The sequence below is a fragment of the Arachis ipaensis genome, chromosome B7, assembly GCF_059453495.1.
Source record: "Arachis ipaensis isolate K30076 ecotype BB chromosome B7, ASM5945349v1, whole genome shotgun sequence".
Taxonomy (NCBI): domain Eukaryota; kingdom Viridiplantae; phylum Streptophyta; class Magnoliopsida; order Fabales; family Fabaceae; genus Arachis; species Arachis ipaensis.
Genome location: NC_142442.1, coordinates 64,178,336 through 64,185,698, shown reverse-complemented (window position 1 = coordinate 64,185,698; position 7,363 = coordinate 64,178,336). Strand labels below are relative to the sequence as shown.

At 38.6% G+C, this 7,363-nt stretch overlaps 1 non-coding gene across 1 annotated transcript; it reads right to left on the bottom strand.

The window, feature by feature from the left end:
• Positions 1 to 3,680: 3,680 nt before the first annotated feature.
• Positions 3,681 to 3,788, bottom strand: LOC148552824 (small nucleolar RNA R71). Its single transcript, XR_015893693.1, has one exon. It is a non-coding gene; the product is annotated as a small nucleolar RNA R71 (small nucleolar RNA).
• Positions 3,789 to 7,363: the final 3,575 nt, after the last annotated feature.

The following is a 7,363-nucleotide window of genomic DNA, read 5'->3' as shown; positions in this document are numbered from 1 at the left end:
TGGGGTATTTAATGTTTTCCTACTTCTTAATTGAACTGCTTGGCATTCTTCTGCTATTTGCTTTGATAGCTGCTGCTTTGTTTGCTTAAACTATTCGTCCATATGTATATTAGCTATCCTTGTCTCCTGTAACCTGTCTTTGAATTCAGCTAGCTGTTTTGTTAGAAAATCTAATTGCTGATTGAATTCAGCAGCTTATTTTACAGTACTGAATTCAGCAGTTACTGTTTTAACCTCTTCATTCATGGAAGGGTTGCTGCTTAGATACAGATGCTGATTCCTGGCAACTGTATCAATGAGCTCTTGAGCTTCTTCAATTGTCTTTCTCATATGGATAGATCCACCAGCTGAGTAATCTAAAGACATCTGAGCTCCTTCTGCAAGCCCATAGTAGAAGATGTCTAACTGAACCCACTCTGAAAACATTTCAGAGGGGCATTTTCGTAGCATCTCTCTGTATCTCTCCCAGGCATCATAAAGAGATTCATTATCTCCTTGTTTAAAGCCTTGGATGTCCAGCCTTAGCTGTGTCATCCTTTTTGGAGGGAAATATTGATTCAGGAATTTTTCTGTCAGCTGTTTCCATGTTCTTATGCTGGCCTTAGGTTGGTTATTTAACCACCTCTTGGCTTGATCTTTTACAGCAAATGGAAACAGTAATAGTCTGTAGACATCATGATCTATTTCCTTATCATGTACTGTGTCAGCAATTTGTAAAAATTGTGCCAGAAACTCTGTAGGTTCTTCCTGTAGAAGACCGGAATACTGGCAACTTTGCTGCACCATGATAATGAGCTGAGGATTCAACTCAAAGCTACTAACTCCAATGGAGGGTATGCATATGCTACTCCCATATGAAGCAGTAGAGGGGTTAGAATATGACCCCAAAGTCCTCCTGGACTGTCCATCTCCACTTATGTCCATGATGGATATATGGATATAATTTGGACTGATTTATCTTTTTATTTATTTTATTTTATAAGAAGTAAATACTTAAATAAAATAAAATAACTAAAAAGAATTTGAATTTTGAAATAAATTTTTTTTTCGTAAAAGAAAATAAAAATTAATTAGTTAAAAAAAAAAGAACTTTTTGAAAAAGAGGGGAGATATTTTCGAAAATTAGAGAGAGAGAGTTAGTTAGGTGGTTTTGAAAAAGTTAAGAAACAAACAAAAAGTTAGTTGGTTAGTTAGAACAAATTTTGAAAAGATAAGAAGTTAGGAAGTTAGAAGAGATATTTTGAAAAAGAGGGGAGATATTTTCGAAAATTAGAGAGAGAGAGAGTTAGTTAGGTAGTTTTGAAAAAGTTAAGAAACAAACAAAAAGGTTAGTTGGTTAGTTGGAACAAATTTTGAAAAGATAAGAAGTTAGGAAGTTAGAAGAGATATTTTGAAAAGATATTTTTGAATTTAGTGAGGAGAGAGAAAAACAATAAGATAGTACAAGATTTAAAATTTTTAGATCTAATGCTCCTTGTTTTTGAAAATTTTGGAGGGAAAACACCAAGGAACACCAAACTTAAAAATTTTAAGATCAAGACACAAGGAAACTCAAGAACACTTTGAAGACTCACAAGAACACAAGAACATGAAGGAAGAACACCAAACTTAAAATTTTTAGAAAACCAAACCAAAATTTTCGAAAATCAAAGGGAAATCAACAAGAAAACACCAAACTTAAAGTTTGGCACAAGATTTAATTGAAAAAATATTTTTGAAAAAGAAGGTTTTGAAAAGAGTATAAAAGATTCTAACCCAATTACCAAGAATACAGATTAACGCTCTAGCCAAATGAGTTATGGAATTTTCGAAAATTTTAAGAAAGATTATTTTTGAAAACACCAAACTTAAAGTTTGGCACAGGATTTAACAGAAAATTTAATTTTTTTTTGAAAAAGGTTTTTAAAAATATGATAGCCAATTACTATGAACATAAACACTACGTTCTAATTAACTGAGCTATAGATTTAAAGTGTTTTAACAAGGGATAAATAATAAAAGACTCTAAACCAAAAAGAGAAAATTTTTCCTAATCTAAGCAACAAAATAAACCGTTAGTTGTCCAAACACGAACAATCCCCGGCAACGGCGCCAAAAACTTGGTGCACGAATTGTGAATCACACTTTTCACAACGCATACCACTAACCAGCAAGTGCACTGGGTCGTCCAAGTAATACCTCACGTGAGTAAGGGTCGAATCCCACGGAGATTGTTGGTTTGAAGCAATCTATGGTTATCTTGTAAATCTTAGTCAGGAAGTCAATTATGTTTATCAGTTGAATTGCGAATAAACAATAGAGCATGGATTAAAGGTTACTTGTTATGCAGTAATGGAGAATATGTTGGAGTTTTGGAGATGCTTTGTCTTCTGAATCTCTGCTTTCCTCTGTCTTCTTGTTCACGCATGCACGTCCTCCTATGGCAAGCTGTGTGTTGGTGGATCACCGTTGTCAATGGCTACCTTCCATCCTTCCAGTGAAAATTACGCTCACGCGCTCTGTCACAGCACGGCTAATCACCGGTTGGTTCTCGATCCGGTTGGAATAGGATTTACTATCCTTTTGCGTCTGTCACTAACGCCCAGCCTTCAAGAGTTTGAAGCTCGTCACAGTCATTCAATCCTTGAATCCTACTCGGAATACCACAGACAAGGTTTAGACTTTCCGGATTCTCATGAATGCTGCCATCAGTTCTAGCTTATACCACGGAGATTCTAATTAAGGAATCTCAGAGATACTCATTCAATCGGATATAGAACGGAGGTGGTTGTCAGGCACACGTTCATGGTTTGAGGAAGGTGATGAATGTCACTGATCATCACCTTCATCACAGTTAAGCGCGAATGAACATCTTAGATAGGAACAAGCGCGTTTGAATGGAAAACAGAAATACTTGCATTAATTCATCGAGACACAGCAGAGCTCCTCACCCCCAACAATGGGGTTTAGAGACTCATGCCGTCAGAGAATACAAAGTTTAGATCTGAAATGTCATGAGATACAAAATAAGTCTCTAAAAGTTGTTTAAATACTAAACTAGTAGCCTAGGGTTACAAAATATGAGTGGACTATGATGGATGATGCAGAGGTCCACTTCTGGGGCCCACTTGGTGTGTGCTGGGGCTGAGATTTAAGTGAGTCACGTGCAGAGGCCATTTGTGGAGTTGAACGCCAGTTTTTATGCCAGTTTGGGCGTTCAACTCCAGTTTTTGATCCTTTTCTGGCGCTGGACGCCAGAATTGGGCAGAGAACTGGCGTTGAACGCCAGTTTACGTCCTCTATCCTTATGCAAAGTATAGACTATTATATATTGCTGGAAAGCCCTGGATGTCTACTTTCCAATGCAATTGGAAGCATGCCATTTCGAGTTCTGTAGCTCCAGAAAATCCAATTTGAGTGCAGGGAGGTCAGAATCCAACAGCATTAGCAGTCCTTTTTCAGCCTGAATCAGATTTTTGCTCAGCTCCTTCAATTTCAGCCAGAAAAATACCTGAAATTACAGAAAAACACACAACTCATAGTAAAGTCCAGAAATATGAATTTTTCCTAAAAACTACTAGAAATAGACCAAAAACTAACTAGAACATACTCAAAACTATATGAAATTAACCCCAAAAAGCGTATAAAATATCCGCTCATCAGCTTTCTTAGCCAAGTTCTTTCCTCCTCAAAAGCTGAGCAAGCTTAGAGTGGATGTTCAAACCTTCAGACAGAAAGAAGGTGAATCCCTCTATGAAGCTTGGGAAAGATACAAGCAGCTGACCAAAAAGTGTCCTTCTGACATGCTTTCAGAATGGACCATCCTGGATATCTTCTATGATGGTTTATCTGAGATATCAAAGATGTCATTGGATACTTCTGTAGGTGGATCCATTCACCTAAAGAAAACGCCTGCAGAAGCTCAAGAACTCATTGACATGGTTGCTAATAACCAGTTTATGTACACTTCAGAGAGGAATCCTGTGAGTAATGGGACGCCTATGAAGAAGGGAGTTCTTGAAGTTGATACTCTGAATGCCATATTGGCTCAGAACAAAATATTGACTCAGCAAGTGGTGCACGAAATTGTGATGTCCAGGCTCGAATAATCCCTGGCAACGTGAGCAACTTGGTACGCATAATCGTGATTACACTTTAATTATGTAAAATTCACGGCTCTTTCTTTCCCGGGCAATGGCGCCAAGAACATGGTGCCAATACCATGGTTCACAACTTCGATACAACTAACCAGCAAGTGCACTGGGTCGTCCAAGTAATACCTTACGTGAGTAAGGGTCGAATCCCACGGAGATTGTTGGTGTGAAGCAAGCTATGGTCACCTTGCAAATCTCAGTCAGGCAGATATAAAGTGATAAGGGTGTTTTCGAATAATAAATAAAAGAAGGGATAGAAATACTTATGTAATTCATTGGTAGGAATTTCAGATAAGCGAACGGAGATGCTTTTCGTTCCTCTGAACCTCTGCTTTCCTGCTGTCTTCATCCAATCAGTCTCACTCCTTTCCATGGCTGGCTTTATGTGATACATCACCACTGTCAATGGCTACTTTCGGTCATCTCTCGGGAAAATGATCCAATGCCCTGTCACGGCACGGCTAATCATCTGGAGGCATCACCCTTGCCAATGGCTTCATCTTATCCTCTCAGTGAATAATATGCTCACGCACCCTGTCACGGCACGGCTATTCATCTATCGGTTCTCGATCATGCTGGAATAGGATTTACTATCCTTTTGCGTCTGTCACTAACGCCCTGCAATCGCGAGTTTGGAGCTCGTCACAGTCATTCATTCATCGAATCCTACTCGGAATACCACAGACAAGGTTTAGACTTTCCGGATTCTCTTGAATGCCGCCATCATTCTAGCTTACGCCACGAAGATTCTGGTTAAGAGATCTAAGAGATATTCATTCTAGCTTATTTCATGTAGAACGGAAGTGTTTGTCAGGCACGTGTTCATAGGGGAGATGGTGATGAGCGTCACACATAATCATCACCTTCATCACGTTCTTGGGTGCGAATGGATATCTTAGAAGCGAAATAAGATGAATTGAATAGAAAACAGTAGTACTTGCATTAATCTTTGAGGAACAGCAGAGCTCCACACCTTAATCTATGGAGTGTAGAAACTCTACCGTTAAAAATACATAAGTGAAAGGTCCAGGCATGGCCGAGATGGCCAGCCCCCAAAACGTGATCAAAGGATCATAAGGTAATCCAAAGATGCCTAATACAATAGTAAAAGGTCCTATTTATAATAAACTAGCTACTAGGGTTTACATGAGTAAGTAATTGATGCATAAATCCACTTTCTGGGCCTACTTGGTGTGTGTTTGGGCTGAGCTTGAGTGTTGTACGTGTAGAGGTCCTTCTTGGAGTTGAACGCCAGCTTTTGTGCCAGTTTGGGCGTTCAACTCTGGTTTTGGCTCCTTTTCTGGCGCTGGACGCCAGGTTTGGGTAGAAAGCTGGCGTTGAACGCCAGTTTACGTCGTCTATTCTTGGCCAAAGTATGGACTATTATATATTTCTGGAAAGCCCTGGATGTCTACTTTCCAACGCAATTAGAAGCACGCCATTTCGAGTTTTGTAGCTCCAGAAAGTTTACTTTGAGTGCAGGGAGGTCAGAATCCAACAGCATCAGCAGTCCTTCTTCAACTTCTGAATCTGATTTCTGCTCAAGTCCCTCAATTTCAGCCAGAAAATACCTGAAATCACAGAAAAAACACACAAACTCATAGTAAAGTCCAGAAATGTGAATTTAACATAAAAACTAATGAAAACATCCCTAAAAGTAACTAGATCCTACTAAAAACATACTAAAAACAATGCCAAAAAGCGTATAAATTATCCGCTCATCACAACACCAAACTTAAATTGTTGCTTGTCCCCAAGCAACTGAAAATCAAATAGGATAAAAAGAAGAGAATATACTATAAATTCCAAACTATCAATGAAACAGAGCTTCAATCATATGAGCGGGACTTATAGCTTTTTGCCTCTTGAATAGTTTTGGCATCTCACTTTATCCATTGATATTCAGAATGATTGGCATCTATAGGAACTTCAGATTTCGAATAGTGTTATTGACTCTCCTAGTTCAGTATGATGATTCTTGAACACAGCTTCTTTATGAGTCTTGGTCGTGGCCCTAAGCACTTTGTTTTCCAGTATTACCACCGGATACATAAATGCCACAGACACATAATTGGGTGAACCTTTTCAGATTGTGACTCAGCTTTGCTAAAGTCCCCAATTAGAGGTGTCCAGAGTTCTTAAGCACACTCTTTTTTTTTTTGCTTTGGACCTTGACTTTAACCGCTCAGTCTCAAGTTTTCACTTGACACCTACACGCCACAAGCACATGGTTAGGGACAGCTTGGTTTAGCCGCTTAGACCAGGATTTTATTCCTTTAGGCCCTCCTATCCACTGATGCTCAAAGCCTTGGGACCCTTTTTATTTGCCCTTGCCTTTTGGTTTTAAGGGTTATTGGCTTTTTCTGCTTGCTTTTTCTTTCTATTTTTTTTTCTATTTTTTTTCGCCCCTTTTTTTTTTCTGCAAGCTTTGTTCTTTGCTGCTTTTTCTTGCTTCAAGAATCATTTTTATGATTTTTCAGATTATCAAATAACATGTCTCCTAGTCATCATTCTTTCAAGAGCCAACATATTTAACATTCTTAAACAACAACTTCAAAAGACATATGCACTGTTCAAGCATACATTCAGAAAACAAGAAGCATTGTCACCACATCAATATAATTAAGCTAAGTTCAAGGATAAATTCGAAACTCATGTACTTCTTGTTCTTTTGAATTAAAACATTTTTCATTTAAGAGAGGTGATGGATTCATAGGACATTCATAACTTTAAGACATGGTTACTAACTACTAATGATCATGTAATAAAGACACAAACACAGATGAGCACATAACCTAGAAAACGAAAAACAGAGAAAGTAAGAATAAGGAATGAGTCCACCTTAGTGATGGTGGCATTTCCTTCTTGAGGAACCAATGATGTCCTTGAGCTCTTCTATGTCTCTTCCTTGTCTTTGTTGCTCCTCCCTCATTGCTTTTTGATCTTCTCTTATCTCATGAAGCATGATGGAGTGCTCTTGATGTTCCACCCTTAGTTGTCCCATATTGGAACTCAATTCTCCTAGGGAGGTGTTGATTTGCTCCCAATAATTTTGTGGAGGAAAGTGCATTTGAGGCATCTCAGGGATCTCATGGAAATGAGCTTCTTGCGCCTCTTGAGCTCCATGACTGGGCTCTCTTGCTTGCTCCATCTTTTTCTTAGTGATGGGCTTGTCCTCTTTAATGAGGATATCTCCCTCTATGTCAATCCCAGCTGAATTGCATAGGTGG